The sequence below is a fragment of the Calonectris borealis genome, chromosome Z (assembly GCF_964195595.1).
Source record: "Calonectris borealis chromosome Z, bCalBor7.hap1.2, whole genome shotgun sequence".
NCBI classification, from domain to species: Eukaryota; Metazoa; Chordata; class Aves; order Procellariiformes; family Procellariidae; genus Calonectris; species Calonectris borealis.
This window is the reverse complement of record NC_134352.1, coordinates 58,240,022-58,251,381: the sequence shown is the minus strand read 5'-3', so window position 1 is coordinate 58,251,381 and position 11,360 is coordinate 58,240,022. Positions and strand designations below refer to the sequence as shown.

General features: G+C 44.7%; 1 long non-coding RNA gene across 1 annotated transcript; it reads right to left on the bottom strand.

The window, feature by feature from the left end:
• Positions 1-2,362: 2,362 nt before the first annotated feature.
• LOC142075425 (uncharacterized) lies at positions 2,363-7,918 on the bottom strand. Its single transcript, XR_012670880.1, has 4 exons — positions 6,459-7,918; positions 4,744-4,977; positions 4,378-4,467; positions 2,363-4,019 (listed from the first exon to the last, which is right to left on the bottom strand). It is a non-coding gene; the product is annotated as an uncharacterized LOC142075425 (long non-coding RNA).
• Between the last annotated feature and the right edge of the window lie 3,442 nt (positions 7,919-11,360).

Genomic DNA, 11,360 nt, shown 5'->3' with positions numbered 1-11,360 from the left:
AGATATCTCAGTGAAGAGCTACTCCACCTCACAGTATTATTCAAGCTAAATGAGAAATTTATATGGTATAGGAGGGCACCTGTGATATCAGGGGATCCTGCTCAAAAATTCTTTAACATAACCAGAGGTGATAAGCTTGGGCCCTTGATTTCCATGGGCCAATTCCCATAAATAAGGGTTGGAAAGACAGAGGCATTTTTCCGTATTGAGCACAAATGACCACAAGTGCACAAAATGTTAAGTTTTGATTCCATCAACTCTGTGTGTGTACAGATCACACAAAGGACTGAGGAATGCTTTCTTTTTAAGCTATAAACCACAGACCCATATGTCTATTGACATTCTTTTGAAACCTTAATTGAGGAGTATTACCACTGCATTTGCTGCCCCTCTGGTTACAGATTATTCTTCTCACTCCAGAAGAGAACTGTCTGGCGAGAACTATATGAAGTGTGTACTAGGACTACACCACCCATGTACAAAGATGTTATATATAAACCACAGGCACTGGAGAAGATTAATTCTGGTGTCCACAGCATAGGCTTGTAAACCCACAGGTAAGAGTCCTTATGTAAGGAGAAAGATGTCACTTTTTGTTCTAACTGTGCCTCCTATTCTTGTTTCTAACATATTCAGTAGTCAGGGTGATTACTGTCATGATGATAATAGGTTACTTCAATGTAACCACAAAAGTGTAAATACAGCATGTATTTATAAAGTACTGGGGAGGTGTCCAAATTAGCTCAGAGCAGTGCAAGATTTGAATGACTCTATTCTGAAAACTTAATTTAATACCTGGCATTTTAAGTAGTCATGGCAGAATTATATGAGCAGGCTACTGCTGCCCTTCAGTGGGAGTTACTGATATAACACTGGAACAGCATGCAGAAAAGGGTGCCAACACTGCCAAATAGGGAGAGTTCCTGTGAGAGAGGTCTGTATCTATTTTAGGGTCTTGAAGAAGGTTTTTAAAAAAAAAAAAAAAAAAAATCAACGAAGTGTGTGATCAGTGTCTATCATGACAATTGCAAGCAAAGAGAATTCTACCACGAAAAGGTTTTCCCTCTCCTGGGATGTCCCTGCCAGAGGACTGCTCACAGACCCTCATCTATTGAAAGCCATGAGGGTGCATGGCTCTCTGTTAGTAAGTTAGCAAGGCCCCACTATTAAGCAAACCTCTTTGTTTAATCTTTAGTGGTCCCAAGAAGATCCCCCCAGCAATGCAAAAGAACTATGCCTTACTTTTCCTCTTGTCCCCTGCAGTGCTGCAGATCAGCCACTACTTATTTCCAAAAGACCGCAAAGGTCACTTCAACACTTAGAAAATGGTTTAGAAAAGTTAGTTTGTCCAGCCATGCAGCAGAAGCCCCACCACATGCCATAGGGGTAGTAACCAGCTCATTCAAAACCCATTGCACTATGAAATTTTGCAATAAAGAGTTTACAAACCAAACCTTCAACAAAGCACACAAATCACTATGCAAGAAGGATGGGGGGAGGGTACTCCTGAGACAGGGAAAGGTACTCCTGCAGTAACTGATCTGACCCCAAATGATTGTCAAATGACTGCCACCCCCTTCCTTTGGCTTCAGCTGGAGCTAATCTTAGTGCAGAGTTTTGCATCAGGGGCAAAACTGATCTTACAAGAGCTGTTGTTTTATCAAGACAATCAAGATGACTGCAGAGGACAGAGGCAAGGAAACGAGAAATGTTTTCTAATGAGCATATGCTATATACAAGTATAGCAAAACAGAGTAAGCCATAAGTGAAGATACCTCACATTGCTGATTAATGCACCCGCTCACTTACTCATTTGACTCCAGCAACTCCATGGCCAGTCATGGCCCTCGACGGTGGGAAAGACAAGATGGTGACAGCTGGTTCTTTTCTTTTCTTTTAACTCTTTTATAATGATCCTGTTATGCCACCTATACATTAACTCCTATTAGCTTCTTTATGCACATGGCAGTACATGATAGGCCTTATCAAAATATGTATATTTGGCACTGGAATCATCCTAGTTTGAGGTCAATTTATCCTAGTTCCATATCAAAGTTTTCATACAAAGGGTAGCTTCCCTTTAACAAGCTGGTGACTTTCGCAGAAATCCTGTATGTCAGCAAAAGGCTTTCCATACCTGTAAGTACCAGCAAAACTAACATTACAATTTTATGCTGCACACTGAGGTACATGATGAAGTCTGTGCCTCAGCCTGTGCTAACGTGTGAGGCTGTGTTAGCCTAAGGACGTCTAGGGCAGGCGTTAGCAGTGATAGCTATTTCAGCAGCACTTGTAACTGGAGTACCAACGCAGAGTGGGAACCAGGTGCTGTTGACTTGCGGAAACCGGACTCCACAATCTATGAGATTGTAAAGTAGGTATGTTTATTCAGCACTGGACGGCACGGGGGGTAGTCCCACCAAAGTCATGCGCGCCTCAACGCGGCACTCACCATAAATATATACAGTAAAATATTACATATTCATAAAGTTTTGTAATACGCCTATACATATGCACGACCTGTCCCCGCTTTGTATTAAAATGAGTTCCAAGAAGTCATTTCCATAGACCCCTCCCATCTGCGCTTGCGCATTGCCTCCTAGTGGTGGTCGTCGGGGGTCGTGGGGATGAAGGCTGATAGTTCCTCTTCGTCACCGCTAGTAACCTTTTGTTCTTGCGCAGGCTCAGTTGTCTTCTTACTTTTGTCCATACCGCAGGGTCAGTTTTAGCTGGCTTCTTGAGACAAGTTTTTAGTCTTTATCAGGAGCTGTCCTTGTGAGGCGCCTCAGTTAATTTACACCATAGCTAAGTCGGCCTTATCAGGCTGAGCCGGCCTTGTGAGGAACAAAGTATCAAGCCCCTACCTACTAATTCAATCTTCTAACTACTATTAATCATTCAACTACTAAAATTCCTTAATCTCTTGTCTCAGTCCCCCCTTTTCTAAAAAGTTAGTAAATTCTTTTACTCTATACTAAACCCTATACTAATTTTCTTTATATTATCCCATTCTTCTCCAGGTTGTATATTATGTACAGGCCCATCCAAACCCCTGCTTCGAGTCCCAACCACATATTTCTCAACCTTCCTGAGTTGTTTCCCCAATGCAACCATGTAGGAGGTCATGATTTCATCCCTGACTTGCGTGGACATCCCTTTCTGTACTCTATAGGGTCGTCGGTACAAGATTTCAAAAGGGGTCAGTCCTTCCTTTGCTCTTGGCCTAGTTCGTATGCGCAAAAGAGCTAAAGGAAGAGACTGAGGCCAGGCCAAGTTAGTTTCCTATCCCAATTTCACAATCTGCTGTTTAATTAAGTGGTTCATTTTTTCTACTTGGCCACTCGACTGAGGGTGATATGGGGTATGAAGCTGCCAATCTATGCCCAAATGGCGGCTAATTTGTTGTACCACTTTTGAAATAAAATGTGGTCCTCTGTCAGAAGATATGGTTGCTGGAACCCCAAAACGTGGTATTATTTCTTGTATTAATGTTCTAGTTACCTCCTGAGCCTTGGCTGTTCTGGTAGGGAATGCCTCTGGCCAACCTGAAAAGGTGTCAGTTAATACCAATAAATATCGATACCCCCCTTTTCTTGGGAGTTCTGAAAAATCGATCTGCCATTGTTGCCCAGGCTCGTTGCCTTTTCTGATTTGGCCCATTTCTGGTTTGGGGGTATTCTTGGGATTCGTCTGGAGACAGAGATCGCACTGCTGTGTCACTTGCCTTACAGTAGTGTATAGATTCCTAGCTACGATTTCTTTGATTAGTTGTTTATATAGGGCCTCCGCTTTCTGTGCCGAGGTATTTAGGGGCAAAGACCTTAATTCTATTATCTCTTGACGAGTGGTAATAGCGTATCCCGCGTATCTTTTACCACTCAGGACATAGCTGCTTCCATCTGTGAACCAGTTTTCTCCGTCTTCTATGGGGCTGTCTTTCAAATCTGGTCGGCTTGCGTATGTTGCTTCAATGGTTTCTAAGCAGTCATGATGCACTGGGTTTCCCTCTAGGAAGGAAGCTGGGTTGGCAATGTTAGTGACTGTTATTTCCACATCATCCTGTTCTACCAATATAGCCTGATATCTTAGAAATCTTTGTTGAGAAAGCCAATGTCCACCCTTCGCTTCCAGTACTGCAGATACTGTATGGGACACCAGCACAGTCATTTTCGGACCCAGAGTGAATTTTCGGGCTTCTTGTATGTTTAGTATTACAGCTGCGACTGCCCGCAAGCATCTAGGCCAGCCCTTCGCAGTTGTATCCAACTGTTTGGAAAAGTAGGCAACTGCTCGTCTATCGGGACCCAAATTCTGTGCTAGTATCCCCAGAGCAACCCCTTGTTTTTCGTGGGAAAAGAGGAGAAATGGCTTACTCACATCTGGGAGCCCCAAGGCTGCAGCTGACATCAAGGCTTTCTTTAGTTTCTCAAAGGCTTGTACGGCCTGGTTGTTCCATTCAAGGTGTCCCTGGTCGGTAGTTATTAGGGCATATAATGGTTTAACAAGCAGTCCATAATTATAAATCCACAGCTGACACCACCCAGTCATTCCCAAGAAAGTCCGTAACTCTTTCACTGTTCGAGGTCTCTGGGTTTGGCAGATTGCCTCTTTGCGGGCTTGTCCCAAAGTTCTTTCCCCAGCACTGATTTCATAGCCTAAATAAATCACTTTGCGCTGTATTACTTGGGCTTTCTTCTTAGACACCCAGTACCCTTGGAGCCCCAAGAAATTTAATAGACTCACCGTCCAGGTGACACAATCGTTCTCTGTTTCGGTGGCAATCAGGATATCGTCCACGTATTGTAGCAGTTTTCCCTTTTCAGATGGGATTTCCCATGATTCCCAAGTCCTTTGCAAGCTGATTGCCAAAAATGGTAGGGCTATTTTTGAATCCTTGTGGCAACACCGTCCAGGCGAGTTGAGTCTTGCGACCGGTTTTGGGGTTTTCCCATTCGAATGCAAACAATCTTTGGCTGGCTTCATGGAGAGGGAGGCAAAAGAAGGCATCTTTCAAGTCTATAACAGTAAACCAGGCTAATTCAGGTGTTAGTGTAGTCAACAGAGTACATGGATTCGCCACCACGGGGTAGAGATCCTCAGTTACCTTGTTTACAGCCCGTAGATCCTGGACTACACGATACGACCCGTCAGGTTTACGAACTGGTAATATGGGTGTGCTAAAATTAGACTCACATTCTTTTAATAGTCCGAATTGTAAAAATTTTTCAATTATCGGCCAAATCCCTTCTCTATCTTCTCTCTTTAGGGGGTATTGCTTAATCCTTACTGGTTGTTGGTTTCCCTTTTTAAGTTTAACTTCAATAGATAATGCATTCTTTGCTCTTCCGGGTATATCGGTAGCCCATACCCCAGGGTATACCTGATTTAAGACTTCCTCCCTAATTTCTCCTTTTATGGAAGGACTGGTTAAGAATAAACTTAGGATTTGAATGTATTCTTGATCTTTTACTTTCAGAGAAATTTCTCCTTTTTCGAATATAATTTTTGCACCTAATTGTTCTAGCAAGTCTCTTCCCAATAGGGCCTTTGGAGAGTCGGGCATATATAGAAATCTGTGAATTCCCCATTGTTTTCCCAGTTTATATTTCAAAGGTTTACAGCCTTTTCACTTTGTCCAGTTGCCCCCTTTACCATGATGTAATCGTTCTCCAGGGGCATCAAGCCTTGATTCAGTTTATTGGACATTCCCTTTTCCAATGACCAAATTCCTTGCACAGTGCACATTGATCCTTGCCTAACCGAGATGGTTCTCGTCTAGGCCTCCTTTCTTCCTCTTCCCTGACAGCTGCTATTATTCTCCTTCGTACCTGTTTGTATGCTTCTTCCCTGTTACTAAATACTCTCCATGCTTCATCTAGCAACACCTCCAAATTTCTACTTTCTGTAGTACGTAGCTTCTGGAGCTTGCGCCTAATGTCCCCTGTGGACTGACCCAAAAACAGAGAGACTAGTTGTTGTATTCCTACCTCGGATCCAGGATCCAGCAGTGTGTTACAGCGCATTGCATCCCTCAATTGATCCAGGAATTCGAATGGGGACTCGGAGGGATCTTGCTTAACTGCATATAAAGCTGACCAGTTTATAGTTTTGGGGATAGCCCTCTCCATTCCTTTCGAAATCCACTCCTGATACCCCTGTAATTTTTCCATATGTGCAGATCTATTAACATCCCACTTTGGATCTTGGAGAGGGAAATATTCCTTAACATCCCCTCCTGTAGTCTTATAGTGGTCATCAGCCAAACTCCCTGCTGTTTTTTTTAAATCAATTGCTTTTCTGTTTCAGTCATATAGTCTAATAATAACTGTATGTCCTTCCAATCAGGGTTATGCTGTTTCACAATAAACTGAAAATGTTTAGTTACACTGATCGGATCGCTCCTGTAATCCTTTGCAATTCCTTTTCCATTCCCCTAAATCAGTAGTGGAAAAAGGTACCTTGATTAGCATCGTCCTGCCATCAGGTGCCACCGCCTCTCGAAGAGGTGCCTGTAAGGCTACTGGGGCAGTTTTCTTTCTGGTACGGGCTGTCCAGAGGGGTGGAAGTTTCGTCCGAGTCCGCATCCTGTTCCTGTGGTCGAGGGGGAGGCTTAAACAGGTCAGTTAGATCTGGTTCCAGTGCCTGGTGAATTTTATTTGCTTTCATACACCTCTGTCCAATACTGCATGCCGAGCAACACCGCTTCAATTTACCTTTAAATTCTTTATTATTTTCTCGCTCAAGTGCGAGTACCATAGGGTCCTGTGGTGGCACCATTCCACAGTCCCTTTGCCACTCCGGATGGTTTCGGAGGGTGAAAAACATATCTGCATATGAAACTTCATCCCACTTCCCTTCTCTCCTTAGAAATAGCATCAATTGTAGGAGAGTATTGTAGTCTATTGATCCATTAAGTGGCCATTTAGCCTCACTTTCCAATTTATACAATGGCCACCATTGATTACAATATTTAATAAGAATTTTTCTATTTTCCGTCCCTCCAAACCCATCGATATCTCTCCAATGAGCAAGCACACAGCCCAAGGGGCTTTTCTTCAAGACTCCCTTTTGAGTGTTACCCATTTCGTATCTTCCCTTTGTTGATCTTTTCTTTTAACCTTTAATAAGATGCCGGGACTGGTTTTCCTTCCCGCACTGTCTTAGTGACTTTATCGGAGGTTTTCTTATCATAGAACCCTCTAGATATACAATACCGCTTTCTCACAAAATTCTACAATGTTTTCGTACACAAAAGACGAAGGCTCGATCCTATCATTCACTTCGTTCGTCTCCGGCTGCTCTCCTCGCGGAGATTACGGAACCGCGGATCAGAACTCCACACTCGCTTCACAGCTGTGCTGCGTCTCACTCATACAACACAGACACTCAGTCACACAATAAATTGTTGCAACAGATGATAATATTTATGGCCATGCCACGTACAGCTCCTCAGACTAGTTGTACTCCCACCCAGCAGCTGCAACCGTAAATTGCAAGGAGGTCCGCTTACCCTTCTCCTGCTTCTTGTATACCAGTCATTAGCAAGTCCGTCCTGGCTCCCAACACTGGGATACAGCAGAAACCTCGGATCCACTCGATCTACTCCCAAGATCGCTAGCGGCCGCTCTATCGGTCAGCGAATCCCCCCTATTACCGTACAGGGTACCCTCCTACCATATGGGGACTATGCTGCACGCCAGACGTCTCTGTGCGATTTACCAGCAGCCCCAGCCATGCGTACAACTTACAGGCCCCGCTCCTAAAACATACCTTTCCTTTCCGCGGACTCAGGAGGTTCTTGTCTACTCCCACGGTGAGCGGCTGGCAGCGGAGTCCCCTCCGAGGAAATGCTCGGGGCGCGCCCAGGGGCGTCCGCTCCCCAGCCGATCCTGCGGTGAAGCAGAGAGTCTCCTGGCTGGCTCGCCAAAACTGACTTGCGGAAACCGGACTCCACAATCTATGAGATTGTAAAGTAGGTATGTTTATTCAGCGCTGGGCGGCACGGGGGGTAGTCCCACCAAAGTCGTGCGCGCCTCAACGCGGCACTCACCATAAATATATACAGTAAAATATTACATATTCATAAAGTTTTGTAATACGCCTATACATATGCACGACCTGTCCCCGCTTTGTATTAAAATGAGTTCCAGGAAGTCATTTCCATAGACCCCTCCCATCTGCGCTTGCGCATTGCCTCCTAGTGGTGGTCGTCGGGGGTCGTGGGGATGAAGGCTGATAGTTCCTCTTCGTCACCGCTAGTAACCTTTTGTTCTTGCGCAGGCTCAGTTGTCTTCTTACTTTTGTCCATACCGCAGGGTCAGTTTTAGCTGGCTTCTTGAGACAAGTTTTTAGTCTTTATCAGGAGCTGTCCTTGTGAGGCGCCTCAGTTAATTTACACCATAGCTAAGTCGGCCTTATCAGGCTGAGCCGGCCTTGTGAGGAACAAAGTATCAAGCCCCTACCTACTAATTCAATCTTCTACCTACTATTAATCATTCAACTACTAAAATTCCTTAATCCCTTCTCTCAGTGTCCCCTCTTCCCATCCCTCTGTCCTGCTCAACAGGCAAAGCCACAGGAGGCCAAAGACAGCTTGTTTACGGGCAGCGATGCCTCGTGCCTTTCTGCTCCAACTACAAGGCACACTGCTTTTGCTCTTGTGTGCACCTGAAAAAAGCAAAAACCCTAAATCACTTTGCACAGAGAATTCTCCCCCGGGAAAGAATGAAAGACTGACAAATGTTAATCTTGCAGGTTAACATGTGCCACTTTGCCTTCATCACTGCAGTATCATGAACCTTGCAGAGAACTGAGTCCTACTCAGGTGAAAGTCTTTGAGAGGCAGGGTACTCTCATCCAGTAAGTTTGGGAGCTGAAATTCCCAACTTCCAGGGTATGAGAGCCTGTGTGCAATTCTGCCTTATATCTACAGATGTCAGTGAAAGACCAGCACTTCTGAGTTTTCTGGAGCAAAAAATCACAGAGCTGGATTGAACCACAGAAGTTTAACATAGCTAAACTCCAGGGCTGTAGGCCCATCACCTGGAAAGCATGCAATTTAAAAAAAGACTTCAAAAGACATGATTTCCTGGCAAGCTCAGAAAAGGCCATTCCTGAAATGAGGAGGGCTGAACAAATCAGCAGAACAGTTCCCTTCCACACTGGTCTGAGCCTTTCCTTTGTGCCATGAAGCCCTGTCTGATTTCTCTTTATTCCTCAGGTCAGACACCTCCAGTTTCCCCATCCTGTGTCTCCTTTCATGCGCTAAACTCCCAGTGTGTTTTCCCTTCCCTCCACTGGACCCTGCAGGTCCAAGCTCACCTTCTCTGTCAGCACTGGATAACTTCTGCCTCATCTGTGCTTTTCCACACCAACCCCATCAAGCTTCTAGCTAATGAAAAAGCTACAGAGTGCCTTCTGCAGCCCTTCTAATTAAGGCTTTCCAAACTGTTATTGCTGCTCAGAGATCTACTGAAGGAGTGAGGGAGAGGAGAGCTCATGTATGGCGTGAGAAGCACCTTAGGCATGGGTGTTCTGCACTCCCCGCTCCCAGCCCAGGCTCGCAGTACACATTTGGCACCAAGGCAAGACAGAGCTTAAGGAGGACTGCTTGTGGCAAAAAGAGGGGATGGATGCTTGCAGCTGTCCTCAGGGACATTCGGTCAACTAAACTGCTGCACCCTCCATGGGGTCTGCCTATGCGTGATGCTGTGGTATTTGCATCTTTGTGATCTCCATCCAGGCAAGGGGCTCCTTTGGAAGCAGACGCAGGATAAAGCATCCCCTTGCAGGAACCACTTGGGACCATTTGGGGATACAGCTGCATCCTGATACACGCCTCCTACACAGGAGCTACAGATGTAAAACAACTCCTCTCCGCTGTGAGGGAGAAAACAGAAAATAGTCTTTCCCAAGCAGATCCCTGCTCTGTATTGGCCCAGCTGGATGAGCAAATGCCTACTGATTTTTCATTTGCGCAAAAGAAACCCGAGTCATGCACCCCTTCCCAGGGCGGTGTGCATGCACTCCTCATCACAGCTTCCCTGCAGAAAATCCTCTCTGACAGGGATCATGCTGTGGTACTAAATCACCCTCCCTTGTCAAAACAGAGCCACAGATCAAGCTGGGAGGCAGCTACATGGCTGCTCCGGCCATTTCACGCCACAGCCGCGAGTGCCCTTGGCTTCTGTTCAGAGCAGTGCTGAGCACCACTGCCGCCAGCCGCCGAGGCTGGCACAATTCCAGTCAAGCCAAGGCACCAGGGACCTCCTTCCCCTGCTGCTGCTCCTTGGATAGGTGCTCCCGGCTGCAGGATGAGGCTGGGGCAGGGGTGCTTTCCCTGGGGACCCACCGGCCAGTGTGCCTGGAAGGGATGACCAGGTGCAGCTCTTTCAGATAGCCAGGAGATAGGCTTGCTGCGCCTGCAGGTCTGTATCTCTTCAGAGGTTTCATCATTGCAATTCTGGAAAGAGTAAATAAAAGGCATGTGAGCTTCCCCACCTGTCCTACAGAGGCTCTCACTTCTGTGAGATTTTATTTTCCTTGATTTAACTTTTATTAGTTGAGATTTAGAAAGAACATAGTTCATTAAAATTTGAGAATTGAGATGGAACTGAGATGGAGGTTACCAGTGAAACTCATGAAATAATGACTGTTGCAGCTGTGATGCTGCTGGCACATTAGTGAGGAAAAAAATTATGGACATGATCATTTCTGAGGTATGACATTTCTTGTTTGCAGGAGAAGGGGATAAGGTGCAATGCTTCAACCGTGCAGGTTGCTTAGAGAAATGAGAAGAACATGATCCTATGAAAGAATATGGGAGATGGTTCCCTGGGTGAAGAACATAGTATATTAAGAAAATTTCCTGCCATGCAATGAAAGTTAACATAAACTCTATAATATATGAATATATAAAAATAATTATATATTAATATATATATGAATATATATAAATATTGTGCCCCTGTGAAAAACCCTTTTTTTCATGAAAAATTAATGTTTAAATGCTGAAGTATGGTAAAAGTTCCCCCCCCAAAAAAGAGTGTTCATTAAATACTTCCATTTTATGTCAAGTGTAACCAGATGTAGAACTACATTATGCTAACTGCTGTATCTTTTGAAAACAATGCTTTACTTCCAACTGGTCAAAAATACTTTGGATGTCTCTGGAAGAGCAACCTAACCAACCTTACAGTCTGCACAGGTTTACACTAGTCTGCATTATTTGCTATCAATGAAGCAGTTTCACACTTTGCAATTTACGAATGATAGCTCTGATTACAGCAAATCTCTCCAGTTGCCATTCTCCATCATAATCTGTAGAGCATCCATACAGTATTCAAGGCAAAATTCTCTTC